Below are 14,632 nucleotides of genomic sequence, written 5' to 3'. Positions count from 1 at the left end.
CTGTTCTCCTGCTGCGGAAATCAAGAGTATTCAATAGGGCTCTTGACACAGCTGAGCCTCAGAAACTCACCTCCTTTGTTCTCTCAGGAAAGGGTGCCAAATTCAATGGAAGATAGTAAATAGGAAAATGCTTCAAAGTCAGTACTTCTTACCTGATGAAGTATGGACTTTTCTAGCTCCATTATGAAGCAACAGGCATATGTGTGCACTTGGCACACAGTAAGATTTGTTTGCTCCTGGATAAGATAAAAATAAATAAAAACATTCAATTTTTGTGTTAAAGCTGGAGCATTATCACAAATACTTCACCAACCATACAAGTCCTAATCTTATCATTGACATCTACTCAGGAGAATCTCTTAGTTCACAGAACTGAACAAATCTCAAGGGAGAAATACTCTTTCTACATTCAGACACCTGTTCCCACATTACAGTAGATTTGGCAGAGCCAACTGCAAGCAATTATTTGCTAGTGGTCAGCATTTGGCCTATCTGTGTGGATTAACAGTGAGCATGCTGACCGGGAGCTGGTCAGCCGTGATGCTGACTCATACCTGAGTGAGTGGGCTCGACTAAGGGCATTGGGGAGAAAGGCTAAACTCAGTCGGAGAAGCATTTAGGCTGATCCCTATATGCAACCCCAGTTCCTGTCTGTGTCTTTCATACCAATAACCTCCAAAGAGGTGAAGCTTTTGAAATGAACCACTGCATAATGGAGATAAACTCAAGTCACGGGTCAAAGCCAGAGATAAGAGCCTGTATTTAACTGGGCAGTTTTATACATCATCTCTCCGCCTTGGAGCAGTGAAAGGTTTGAAACAGGCCGAAGTGTGATTGCATGGGACAGAATGTGTTTGCCCATGTGTGACTGCAAGTTAATGTTTTTCTGTGAGTGTGTGCATGATTATGTGTACATTTGTTTGACGGTGTTTGTGTGAAAAAGAGAGGGAGTGACTAGGCATTTGCTTGGGTTAGAATGTGAGTGGGGAGATGAGTGTATGGGTGCGGGCCTGTGTGCGTCTGTTCTGGCAGTGAACGTGATTGTGTTTTGATTAGGTCTCAGTGGTGCGCCAAGTTCAGACCTTGTTGAGATTCTTGCCGCTCTCACATCCCCATCGCTTTCCCAATTTGACAGCTGATGGGATCTCAGATGGAATGTGCGTGTGTGAATTGCCAGCAATATACATAACAACCTAATTTCTCTTCTCCATCCCTCACCCCTTTTTCCTCTCTCTCACTTTCATTCCTCTCCCTCCTCTCTATTTACCTGCAGTCATTGCTCTATTTCTCTCTTTTTTCTTTCTGACTCTCCAAACACCTCTCAGACAGTTCACAGGGTTCAGGAGCAGTGTCAACTCCTGCCTTTTAGTCTGTAGTTTTTCATCCTGATGGTTGCGTGCTGTCACAATTCCTTGATCCAAAGTAACTCAGGTATAGTAGGATTGCCAGAGAGCAATGCCAACAGCACACTATTGTCTCATCACACAGTTCCTTATTGCTTTAAATGCAGCTCTGTCCAGGGACAACACCAACACAGACTGCTGATCTCCCTGTGTACACTTGATTGTGCGTACTAACTGTGCCCTGGGATTTTGCTATGAATCTTAAAAGCATCGCATTCACAAAGACTATTTAAAGCTTTGAAATTATGATTTACAAAAATGTTTTCATGGCTAGACTCAATAATGGTGTTTTTGTTATTACTATTATTATTATTAACTGGGATAGACATTTTTGTGTTCTGACACACCTGGAGCGTGCAGGATGAGCTTGGTGCCACCGTTTACAGTATGTTATTGGTCATCAGTATGGATGCTGACATGCTTATTGTTATAGGTATTGTTCTTTTTGTGGAAAGCCCTTAACTCTGCATAACCTGGCTTTTACTTTACAACATAATCCTGCTGTGTTATTTATCAATAAAAAAATAAAAAAATTATGCTCACGCAGCAGGTACACATGAAAGGCACAACAGCTATGAAATATAGATAAATAGCTGTTCCAGCTGTAAATAGTTGATCCAGTTTTCAGATTGCATTTTCAATTTTATTGGACAGCTGAAGTCATGAAAGAGGAGAGAAAGGGAGAATAACATGCAGCAAAGGGCTGCAGGGTGGAGTCGAACCTCTGGCCGCTGTGTCTAGGAGTAAACCTCTACAGTGTTTCCCCCAGAACTTTCTTCAGCTACGATTTTTTTTAAATAAAAATCTGCCTGCCTCTATTGGAATTTAACATAATGTGTATACTTATGCCCCCTGTATTTTAAGGAAGAACATGTATTTATATACAATACATTATTCATTCACAAAGTTTCCTTAGAGGTTGGATTTTTCAAATTAAGGCATTAAGATACAGTTCCAAAAGATGATTTTATTTTTAGTCAACTTTACCATGGGTTCATAAACTTATGCGCTCCACTGTACTGGAAAAGTCTGTGTGCATATGGTACCATGGGATGGATGATGTGTGTTTGTTGATGGGTGTATGAATGTAGTGACACAGCTGTGGTAATGAGCCTTGGCAGCAGCTTGCTTTAGTATTAAATGCACATACCCCTCCCTTTAAAGGCAGTAAAGCATGTTGGCATGTAGTGAAATGTTTACAGTACTGTGGTTGGGTCCTGGAGCATGTCCGGCCATGGAGATATTTTAGCAGCTCACAGCTCCAATTGCTCATCCTTGGCCATCAATCATGGCCTTGGCCCCTCCCACCCCCACAGAACTTCTGACATCTGCATTACAAGGACACTTTTAATGGACTCCCAGAATGCCTATAATTAACCACAGTTAAATAGTTTTCTCATTATTCATGTTGTGTGTTAGGTGGAAATCTATAAATGTGTAGGTTCTAGTGTCTTGTGTCTGTATTCTCAAGGTTGCTGAGAAGTGTGCAAGGTAAGATATTTTACTACAAGCTTTTGAGTGTCAAGCTCGGGATATGGAAGTTAAGTAATAAAGATCAGTTCAAAGAAATATGAGGGATAACAGCAGGTTAAAAACCCACAATGTTTTTTTTTTTACTACTTCATTTCATAATTTAGTGATTTATTGTGTCATCCTGCTTGTAGTTCAGGCTTTGTATGTATATGTAAGTATATTTAATATTCAACTCTAGCTTTATGTCGCAACTCAGTCGCCAGGACGCCCTTACACTATGCACTGTGACACACAGTATGTTTAGTGACTGTCCACAGTCACGCTGTTATGAGGACACTGTGGATGGCAGCTACTGTATTTCATGAGTACAATTTAGAGTTATAGCTGTTATCCATCGTCTCCCTTTCCATTAAATGTTAAGATTTTTAGTACAATACTCAACTTTCTTGTCAAAATCAATACAGTTGTGGTCGCTGCTACATACATGGGATTTCCCGATCAAGTTTTTTTGCCTTGATTTATGTCTTTTAGTATTAAAGGTCTACAGATACAGAGTCTCAGCCAGTACTTAAATTAACCTAAATGTTGATTTAACTAAGTTAAATTGAAATATTAGCTGAAGCCCGCTTAATTGGACATACCTTGTTTTCACAAACTTCCTAATCTAAATACTGGTGTTTCAGTTTAAAGAAGTATTATGTTTATAAGCTTAAATTAATCATATCATATAATGAATGTTAAACAGAGAGAAATGAGACTCCTGAAACTGAAACAATGTCATCGTCAGAGAGAAGATGCATTAACAGAGTTTGTGTTTCTTCCCTCACAAATGATCTTTGGCCCACTACTGACACGGGTTGCAGAGAGCACACAAACCTGACATGTTTAACTCTGGCCTGTCAAGTTACCCACAGAATCAACATTAATTAGCGACAGCTGATATGACCTGCTGGCAGTGACATCATTTTAATCGGTGTAAGTGGCAATGTTTTAAACACTGCTGTTTGCCAATAACAAAGAGAGAGGATAAATTACAGATTTGTTTGCATCAGAGTGTAGCAAATCAGTGTATTTGTCCAACCTCCGTTTCTGAACTCACAGTCACTTATTGGTCCACCCAAATTTCACAGTCTTACATTCTAGTTTTCACTTGCATGTGCAGCTAAACGCTCACACTGTAGACTTCCATGAAAGAGAGTAGCAGCGTTGCAACATCATGGTTTAGGTGGACAAAAGAACGGATTGGAATTTGATAGGCTTTATTTTATCCAATATCGTTCCATTTAATGTAGCCGGATTATAGCTCAACACCTCACTGCACTTTTCTGTCGGAATCTATATAATATAGTATAATAGTATTTGGTTTGCTGTAGTCACACATTTTAACATACAAACCTTACTCCAATGAATGTGTTTTATTAAAGAAATTTTGACTAAACCTATTATTCATGTAGCTTTACATCCCTTCCTTATGAATGCAAAGCTGTATATCAAAGAATTTCAGTAGGAAGAAAAATATTGCCACAGTCGTAGACAGAATATTTAAAAGGTTAAGTAACTCATGACAGGGAATCCTTTTGAATTCACTAACAAAAAAAAAAAAATGCTATATCACATGTTGGTGTAAACTCCATCTTCAAATACTGGACAGAACTTTTTTTCTCTCAGACCCAGCCTTGAAATCTGTCACAGATTCAATTTCCGCCTCCCTACAACATTTCATTTATCATGCCAGGCAAGACAGGATGCAGGAGATGAAACTAAGCACAGGAAGAGTAGTTGTTTCTATCAGCAATCAGCGCCAGCTATGTGTTTTAATTTGTGATAAAAAAAGAAGTTTGGCTTTGTTTATTAATAAGAAAGAAGTAGTTGCTACGCTGTTGACTGAGCAACACTAATTGAAACCCCTGTAGAGGTAGGATTTTTTAGCTGCTGCCAAACTTTGCCTTGCTCTTGAAATGCATTTCTATTTTTAGATGATCCAATTTGTGTTATCCCTGGCAAACTGTGAGTGTGTGTGTGTGTGTGTGTGTGTGTGTGTGTGTGTGTGTGTGTGTGTGTGTGAGACCATTGCACTGCAATAGTTGTGCAGAACATTTTAGAAATCTTTGCAAAGTGTGATAGAGAGACAAATGTGGTATTTGAAAAACAGTTTATCTGATAACATTATGTTATTTGCTCATTTCTTCATGCATAGGGGAACAGTGATAGAATACATCCATTTATGTTGTTTAAAATAATATAACTTGTTGTATGTGGTATTTGTGACTGTTACTGTTATTTCTTACCACAGGGGCATTGAAGGGAAAAGGTCATGTTTTGTGATGCTGCAGTGCAAACAACCACACACACATACACACGCATACACAACCTATACTACATGCGCAGATGTGCAAGGCAAGAAATAATTGGTGGTACCACTCAAGACAGGTGTCAGCGTGTCCTCTTCACCGGCCATAAAAGTTAATTAAAGAAAAGGAATTTTTATTGTGTTCGGTTGTGCAAGCACGGGCTGGACTGCAGCTTAATAACAGCCTCTCCTGGAGCCCTCAGAGCAGCCTCTCCTCAAGCTGTCAAAAGAGGTGTAGAGCTGAATAACGGCTGATTGCTAATGTGTGTACAGCACGTACTGTAGGTGTGTACTAGGGGTGACCCAGAATAGTCGAGTATTCGATGCTTTGATCAAAGGAACCTGATTCGACTGCTTATCTCACAGTCAAATCTTTGCAGAGGCATTCTAAAATGAGGATCATGCCATTTTGGCTATATGGAGGGGCTCAATGTCTGATTTTACATAGAACTACCGGTTTTCTCTCAATAAATTAATGTTCAACCTATTATGATAAACAGTAAATAACATATAATGCTGTAAATGAAAATGTGAAAAGAAGGACGTTTTTAAGAATCTCTTATTAATTGCGTTATTAAATTCTAACCGCTCCATGATTTAAGTTTCACTTTCCATGATTACAACCATGGCAGTACTGTCTACAACATGCTCGACCAAAGAAGCTCTAAAAATAGACAAATATATATAGATAAATATAAATATATAAATTTATATAGACAAAAACCTGTTGATTTTAACCTATTCAGAGTACAATATATTTGCAATGGCAGAACCAGCAGCATTGGCTCTGCACAGCACAGTTATTAAATTAACCATTTTATTGCACAAATTGGCAACTAAACATGAACCCCAACAGCAGAGAAGGCGTCCTGCAGGACATAAACTAGCCCAAATCAGACAGCGATCACGCATTAAACATATCCTCTGTGCATTCCTAACAGCGTTGTTGCTTCAGGACTCTTGCCAGAACATAAAGAGCAGTGTGCTAGCAGCAGGAAAGGAAAATCAAAGAATGAAAACTTTCAGCCAAGCATTGTTTGAATTATGAAATGAAAATATGATAAAAAAAAGTGTCCAGCAAGGTAACAACTCTTAGACAGTGTGTAGAGTCCACGCGCAGTGACAGGATCGAAGAAAACTAAAAACTATGTCACTCACAGATTATCTTATTTTTTATTTCTTTTAATGTTACCTCTGTGAGGACCTCCTCTGTCGCTGATGGGCTGTCAGCTCTCCTGGGGAAATGTTTGTATGTGCTGCAGAAAACCTTGTTCTTATTTACAATCTATTCCACCCAAGAAAAGTATCTGTACCACTTTAAAGAGAAGCCATTGCTGTTGTGGTAACCTTTAACAGTGCACTGCTTAACACATCCATGGTACACTGTCTATAAAGCTAGCTAGCTAATGTTAGCTGCTGAAGGCATCCCCGAGAGACGGACTGTTGTTACCATAGCAGCCAACTACGTTCTGAAGGCATCCTTATTGTTTGATCCTTATTCTATGGTTTAAACAGTTTTGTTTTAAAAAGAAGAGAAAACATTAAAATCACACAACTACAGTAGTTCTGTTGCTATTTATTATTTTACAAACATTTAAATGTTTTTGATAACAAAACATATTTTGATCAAACTTGACTGGACGGGCCAGCAAGTAAAGTGGGCGGGCCAGTGCAGCCCTGGCCCATTACTGACTACGCATCATCTGATTCACACGTATGCTCAAAAATTTACATTTCGCAAACATTTATTTTTAGTCGCAAATGCGAGTGAAACGCTCTCACCAGCGGAAGTCTCTAATGCGTCTGCTCTAAGGGCCACACAGTGCGGAAGCGGTGCACCTCCGAGCAACTATCATAGTTGCTCATCCAGTTCTTGTAATACATCCTTGAAAAGAGACGGTATTTTGTTTTTTGCAACTTCAATGTTGCTGTTACAGATAGTAACACATTATTCTTCTTACCTACTGTTTTTGCAACACACCCATACCGGGTACCCCACTCCCATGGTGATGGTATAGTGTTTGGGAACTCACACAGGCGCTAACCGGATATCTCATTACAATTAGCGTCTGTGCAAAAACTAAAGAAAACACTACGTTAGGTAGTTGATGGTTGATTGTGCCAATTTGCCGACCTCAGACTAGAGGCCTACATGTAGTTCAACTTTAATTACCAGGAAGAACTTGGTAGCAGATGAGGTGGCAGTGGAAGAGATAAGAATGAGATCGAGGGGGGTGACTGAGAGTACGGGAGCAGTGCAGCAGTAAAGGCTGCATTAAGCAATTAAAGTTGGGAAACAGAATAAAGTGATGCAATGATGTTTCCTGTAATTGCAGTAGCTATCACCAATGATTATAAGGGAGCATAGGAGAGAGGAGCAAACAGCAACAGTATGCTGTACATCTGCATGCTGCTTTGACAGTTTTTAATAAATAATCACAGCCAACTGAATACACACAAATACTGTCGATACAAAACACATGACACTTTCAACGCTTTATTATGAAAATTTAATTGTATGTATCCCTGAGTTAATTAAGTCTAAAAAGATCCACAAGAATAACATTTTCTTTCATAACGCCAATACAAAAAATGTCTCTGCCACCGAAATGTATCTTCATGTTCTCACCATCTGCACCTTTATGCCTAAATAATTATGTATGCATCAATATTTGATGAACAACAAAGACGTTAGCGCCCTGCAGTATTTTTGAGCCTGAGCCATGGGATTATGTTAACAATGTTCACACAACCTCATCTATGATTCATTTATGGCAGAACCCAAGCCACCACTGTTTTACATCTCAGAGCTTTGTTGAGCCTGTCTGTGGGAGCCAGTTAAAAGACAGAAGCTAGGCTACAGAATGGAAATATAGGTATAAAAAGGAAGATGGTAAGGCGACAGAGAAATTTAACCTTAGGTGGGTGTTCAGTTTGACGCTGTAACTGCAGTTCTCTCTCCCCCATTCAGTTTTTGCTCCTTTCAGTCTGTCGCTCCCTCTTTTTACTGCAGGTCTTTCCAGCCCTCATTAATGCTAATTTATGCAGCTTGGCTGGCACAAAACCAGCAGGGAGGGGTCCTCTCCCTTGATTACCAGCAGTGAGAGAGGGGGTGTGGGATGCTGGGGCGAGGGTGACCTGGACAGACACCTCATTTAATATAATACATTGGAGCATGCAGCAGCGGGGGAGTTGAGGCGTGGGGGGGAGATAATCAAGAGGCTGGGCCCTTATAAATGTGCTCTGAGATGACATGGAAGAGATTGGATTTGGAAACGAAGAGCAAAGAAGTGCAAAGCCAAGCGGAACACAATTGATTGATTCCATTCAAGTGATCGTACCCACTGATGAGGAATGAGTTATTTTAATGTTTTCTAAGGGAGGGGAATCTGATGAGGGTTTTTTTAATTCAACATTCGTGTTTTCATCTCAATTCCTTATTCAGCAAACTCTTCCCCCTACAGTCGCAGCTGCATAAATAGTCACTTTAAATCAGTTTTTTTGCAGCAAAATACAGAGTAAATCAACCACAGTTAGAAATATGGCAAAATTGTGGATTTCCTAAATACAGGGTAATTTAGATAATCACCAAACTTTAGGTTGTACTCCATAATTAATACCAGCAACAGCTAAAATAATATAATTCTGAATGTGAATTGTACCTTAATAATTTCAAAGAAAGCTACACAGTCTTATATGCTGTGCTTTAGGTAGTAAATAGAGCATATCAACAAGCAGTATCTTCAATGCAGTTATGCCGAATTAATCAAAAAAATGCAAACAATACTTTTTTGTGTAATTAGTTTTAACCAACTTAATGTTATGAATGACCAGAAAACTAGAAATCCATCTACAACATAATGTAATCTAACAGGACAGCCCTACGACAACTAAACTACTGAAAATAACGTTTTTGTTGAGACTGCATGACAGAGCTGTTAACTCAACTTTTTCCCTTTTAAATACACGGACAATACAATTATTAGAAATACCTCGCAATATAATGTTTTCCAATACAACCAAATACACAGCCCTTGATTTAAAACGTGTCAACAAACTGACAAATGTTTGTTAATGATAATTTATATTGAAGTGTGGTTCTACTGTGTAGCATTGCTGAATTTTAAAAAGTGTTTTTGTTTTGTTTTTCGGTCAGTCGGTGTCGGATTTCACTGTCAACGGAAGATTGGAAACTGACATGACAGAACTTAACATTACACAGATGTTCCCTGAGCTCTGGCTCTGCCCCATAACTCGAAGAAAACTGAAGAAGATTAAACTTTTAGCAACCAGGCCCCAGGCCTCAGATCTAATGGTCATGTCTGCCAGTGCCCCAGTTCAGTGCAGCAACTCTTTTAGGTAAGGTGATATCTGAACCCTCTCTTCTGAAGTTGAACAGTCCCATCCTGGGGCTAGTGGACCTCTTGAGACATCAGCTGAGGGTTGACACACCACCCGCCCATCCCTCCATCAATACTGTGACAAATAGCAGGAAATCAGATGGTGGCCATGACAGGCAGATTATGAGATCCCTATGTCTACATGACTTAGCCCGGTCTCTTCTTCTTAATCGTTAAATGTGATTAAAGCAAACAGACAAAGCATTATTAGATTAGTCAGAAGGACATGGAGTCTTTGTTTCTGATTATCTTTTCCTTTTTAATGAAATGCTGCTTGAAATTAACATTGCTTTTGCTAATTTGATTTAGCATTGCCCTGAGAAATACCAGACAGTTCTCATTTGCCTGCAGACAGTTTGAAATCCCTGTCGGGGGCTTGAGATCAAATGTTGGAGCAAGGCAAACATTTCTATTCTTCTGCAAAGTTCACAGGAGCTAATTGAGTTACTGGTGCTGCACTATGTCATTTCAGATAATTTTAAGTCACTGTCATAGGAAAATGAGTATAGAAGTGGTCACTTCAATAGAAACTCAGTTATGCTAGTGCAGATAATAATAATAGCATGTGTGTATCTGTCTGTAGTTGACTGAGGGTGCTGCATTGTTGTTGATAATAATCCTGTGAGCCTCCTTAGTGAGGTTCATAAATTGCATTAAGATTGGATACAATCTAGCTGATTCAGGCCCTGCTTTTGAGCCTTGCTCTGCTTTTGGTGCACAAAGCCCAGTAGTAAACTGTGACTCCTAACCCTCATGTTGTTCTCGGGTCAAATTCGACCTGTTTTCAGTTAACTTTTTTTTTTGTCACAAAAAATGGGAAGTCGAAATTAGTGCTGAAAATGTCAACATTACAAATATTTTAAAAAAGCACCCACACAATTGAAAAAGTGACAAAACCTTTGTAAAAGGCAATAATAATGTTGAAAACAACTGACGAACATTTTTTTTCATGGTTGACGGGAAGACAACACAAGGGTTAAACCTTGGCCCTCTAACCCCCCTTCCCTTTTTGGAAAAAAAAATTACTACCAGCCTAGCTTATTGTGTCCTCTCTTATAGTACTGCGAATATTACCTATCACAATTCCAGCCCAGGAAATACAATTAAGACGCTATTCCAGACTTAACAATGCAACAGGCAAACAGCAGGGAGAGAGTGAGTATTATCAGCACAACAAAAAACAGCTGATTGAAAGCAAAATGCAAATCCTCTCACATTATCACAGAGGCTGTGTGTGTGCATTTCTGCAGAATATGGTGACAACCGGCTGGGGTTCAAAACGCACGACTCCTAAAACCAACTGCATTTCATGTGGCCACACATCATGACAGCACGCATACAGCTAAGTGATCATCAGCAACAGACACTTCAGAACTATGGACAGTAAGCAGTGATTACTGTATTTTGAAACACACCACCAAAAACAAGCAATATTTTAAGAAATAATAATATGAGATTAGCACACCGACCAATTAATATATACAATGTATGTATGTTACAGTTTATTTAAGAAATGTAGCCCAGCGTAAATTCTTTCAGGAAGACTTAACTTTTAATTGATGTACTCCTAAATCAATTTAGCTGATATACCAATAAATGTACATTTTATCATGCTGTGTATAACTAGTCTCTCCTGATTGAAATGTAGCTTGGTGTAAATTCTTAATGCTTCTCAATATTTTAATCAATGCTCTACCTAAATTGAATCAGCTGTTGGAGGCATTCACCTTCCTGCTTAACAATCAGAATCACACACAAATTGCAAGGGCCAATCACATCCTGATCACAACCCTGCTTTAAAAAATTGGTTTCTCCCTTTGCTATTCAGCTGTCATTGCAGGCAAAGAGTGCAACCCTCCACCTCCACTTCCACCGCCAGTCATCTACTTTAGCTGACCAGTCAGTGGCCTCCTTTGGTCTTGTTTTTTGGGCTTCTTCGTTGCCACCACCGTGTCTAGGTTCCATCTGGTGCATCTGATGGTTCTCTTCCCCTATGTATGGGCAAAATATTCTTATAGCAATAGTCTAAACGCCAAAGACTTTGTACATTTCATTAAACTGTACAATAAACTTTATTTGCATATCTGCCAACATGTCTCTCCTGATTGAAATGATTACAATGCAGAATTACAGTAAATGTGCTAATGTTGGTAACATTCAATTTACAGATTGATTCATTTTCATGATGAAAGTTTCCCCTAATAAACCTTAACACATATAAAACAATGGCAGAGGCAGCCAGAATAAAACCAATTTTAACTGAAGTTGAAATGCCTCTCAAAAGCTTTGGATTTTCAAATTAAGATGTAGGTCTTTGTTTGCCGACTCCACCTTTTCATTAAAAGTTCATCTTAAAAACAGTGTTGATAATAAATTCACAATTATGTCCTCATAGCTTGTATTGGTCTTCAGAAGCAATAACATTACTCCTGTTTTTTTTATCATGAACCAGCAGGCTGTCTAATGTTAGCTAGCCTAGTTTATCAACAGTGCTAGCTTGTGTACATATGTCTATGCCTGTGCCCACAGTTGGCGGAATAAATTTAGCGATAACAAATCCCGACCATTTAAAGTGCAGATATGATTGGTCAATTTTAGCTGGGCCACAAATCCCAGAGCTGAAAGCATGACATCTTTTTCCTAGCAACTGCATTGAGTGCAACATTCTGATAGGTTGACAATTTGTTTACCCTTCACATTCCAACACAAACCAAACAGGCAGTTTCAAAGGGTTTATTTCCGAAAAGGTCCGTTGAAAGATTGTTGAAAGAAAATTTTTGGATGCTTTTTATACAGGCCTTAGTGGTTCCCTGTTCTCTTTCCCAAAATTCAGCCATGGTGCAGAATTACAGCCACAAGAGCCAGTTCCACATAGTGCTTTACTTAGGACGTGCTATTTCTGAGTTTGTAGCTATAAATGCTATTGAGGAGGAGAGAGGAGGGGCAAGGTGGAGGGTGGTGGTGTGGCCTTGACCAACTGCCATGCTTTGCTAGTTAGAAATACATGTTTCACTTTTTCTCATGGCTTTTTCTTATGACCTCATAAGGGGCAGACCATTTTACACCCATCACCATTTCTAGCCACTGGGGGACTATAGGCAGGCTAAGGGAACTCATGTTAATATTTTCATGCCATGGGACCTTTTTAAATGTTGATTGTTAAATTATGAATCGACTAACTAAAATTACTGAGGACTTTTTAACTATTAATTAAAGTGTTCATATTATGCAAATTTTCAGGTTCATAATTGTATTTAGAGGTTGTACCAGAATAGGTTTATGTGGTTTAAAACACCATTTGTTTTGTTGCAGCTCCTCTTTTCACCATGTGTGTTGAGCTCTCTGTTTTAACCATAAGCACAATACAAGCACTTTAATAGAATATCTTAGAACATCTCTGAGGGCCTAGAGAGCTCTGACTGTTCCCCACTGACAAAGCGGGCAGTAAATTATGAGTTGACCTACTTTCAAGCCGTATACTCAATCAGATGTCCGTGATTTGCATAACAACAGTACAGTGGAACTTTTGCCTTTAACAGAGAGACTGTAATAACCTACTATACCATCGTTACTGAGATTAAAATACTCTCACAATTCTCTGTCATGTTTGCACTGAATGACACATTCAATAAACAGAAACAACTCTTGCAGCGCACGTGAACAGAACAATATTAACTTACACAGAAAATAGCAACCTTAGCCTACTGTTGCTAACGTACATTCATAAATCCTACATAACATTGTTTTGTATCCACAGGACATCAGACTTAATAATTGATGCACACACACAGTAGTGTTCACAAACTTGTGAGGGGAGACAGGAAAGTGGGATAACTATGAAATGTATGTTTCCATGCTTTTCTCTCTTGCTCAAGACCGCTGTATCCAAACCGGGGCGCAGAGCTTCTTGCATGCTGATATGTTACAGTTTGTGTACGTTCCTAGTCTAGGTAGAGCGAGCTGCTAGTGACAGGGTGAGAGAGAGAGACTATAAAGGGGTTTAAAAAAAGTAGCTTCCACTTAAGGGGCCCTCTCTTGCACCCTGTGCAGCACAACGCAAAGCCTGACACGGTTGTAAATTTCCCGTCCAGCGCCCGCGACCAGCATTAGCGTGTGTCTGACAGGGTAGTGATATCGTCCATCGGCACCACCCTAAAATACACCACTGTAGATGTTCGTTTAAACACTCTAGCTAACAGCTAGCCGACAGGTCAACCGCTGGCATGTTCGCACATTGAATTTTATTTTAAGCATTGCAAGGCAGCTAGGCTACATACCCAGCTTACCAGAGCATTTATGAGCTAACAGTTTGCCGATGGTTTGCTGCTGTGTACTTTTACCGCCCTGTGACGTCTTCTGAAAGCAAGATCAAAATTTCTCTGATTGAAATTCACAAGGTGTTTTGCTATGTGGAACCCTACCGTGACAGCTAGCCATGTTCAGAGTACAGCTGCCGGTAACCACTGCAACTCATGTAGTTAAGCTGAGGGCAACGATCATTATTCTTAATTTTTTAACAGTAGAACTTGAATCATCAAAGTGCCGTAATTTACATTATATATCAAACAATTTTCTGACAGCATATTCTAACTACATGAGGGCATGTACATTTCATGTTTGTTACATGGGGCGGCTGCAGCTCAAGTGATAGAGCAGTCGCCTACCAACTGGAAGTTTAATAGTTTGATCCCTGGCCCTGCAGTCCCATGTTGAATTGTAATTTGGCAAGATACTGAACTTCAAATTGCTCCCAATGCTGCGCCATCGGAGTGCAAATGTGTGTGAATGTTTATCTGATGAGCAGATGGCACCTTCTATGGCAGCCTTGGCCACAGTGTATTAATGTGTGTATGGATGTGTGTGAATGGTAAAATTTAAAAGCACTTTGAGTAGTCGTTAAGACTAGAAAAGCGCTATAGAAATGAAGTCTATTTACAGTGGGTACGGAAAGTATTCAGACCCCTTTAAATTTTTCACTCTTTGTTTCATTGCAGCCTTTTTCCAAA

The 14,632-nt window shown here is 39.4% G+C and overlaps 1 long non-coding RNA gene across 1 annotated transcript in view; it reads left to right on the top strand.

The window, feature by feature from the left end:
* Positions 1–13,322: 13,322 nt before the first annotated feature.
* Positions 13,323–14,632, top strand: part of LOC117946070 — a 23,783-nt gene continuing 22,473 nt past the window's right edge. The window contains exon 1 of the long non-coding RNA XR_004656962.1: positions 13,323–13,368. This is a non-coding gene — a long non-coding RNA (uncharacterized LOC117946070). The remainder of the gene's footprint in view (positions 13,369–14,632) is intronic.

This window comes from Etheostoma cragini, chromosome 1 (assembly GCF_013103735.1).
Source record: "Etheostoma cragini isolate CJK2018 chromosome 1, CSU_Ecrag_1.0, whole genome shotgun sequence".
NCBI classification, from domain to species: Eukaryota; Metazoa; Chordata; class Actinopteri; order Perciformes; family Percidae; genus Etheostoma; species Etheostoma cragini.
Note: the sequence above shows the minus strand (reverse complement) of the source record. Positions and strands in the feature narration are given on the sequence as shown.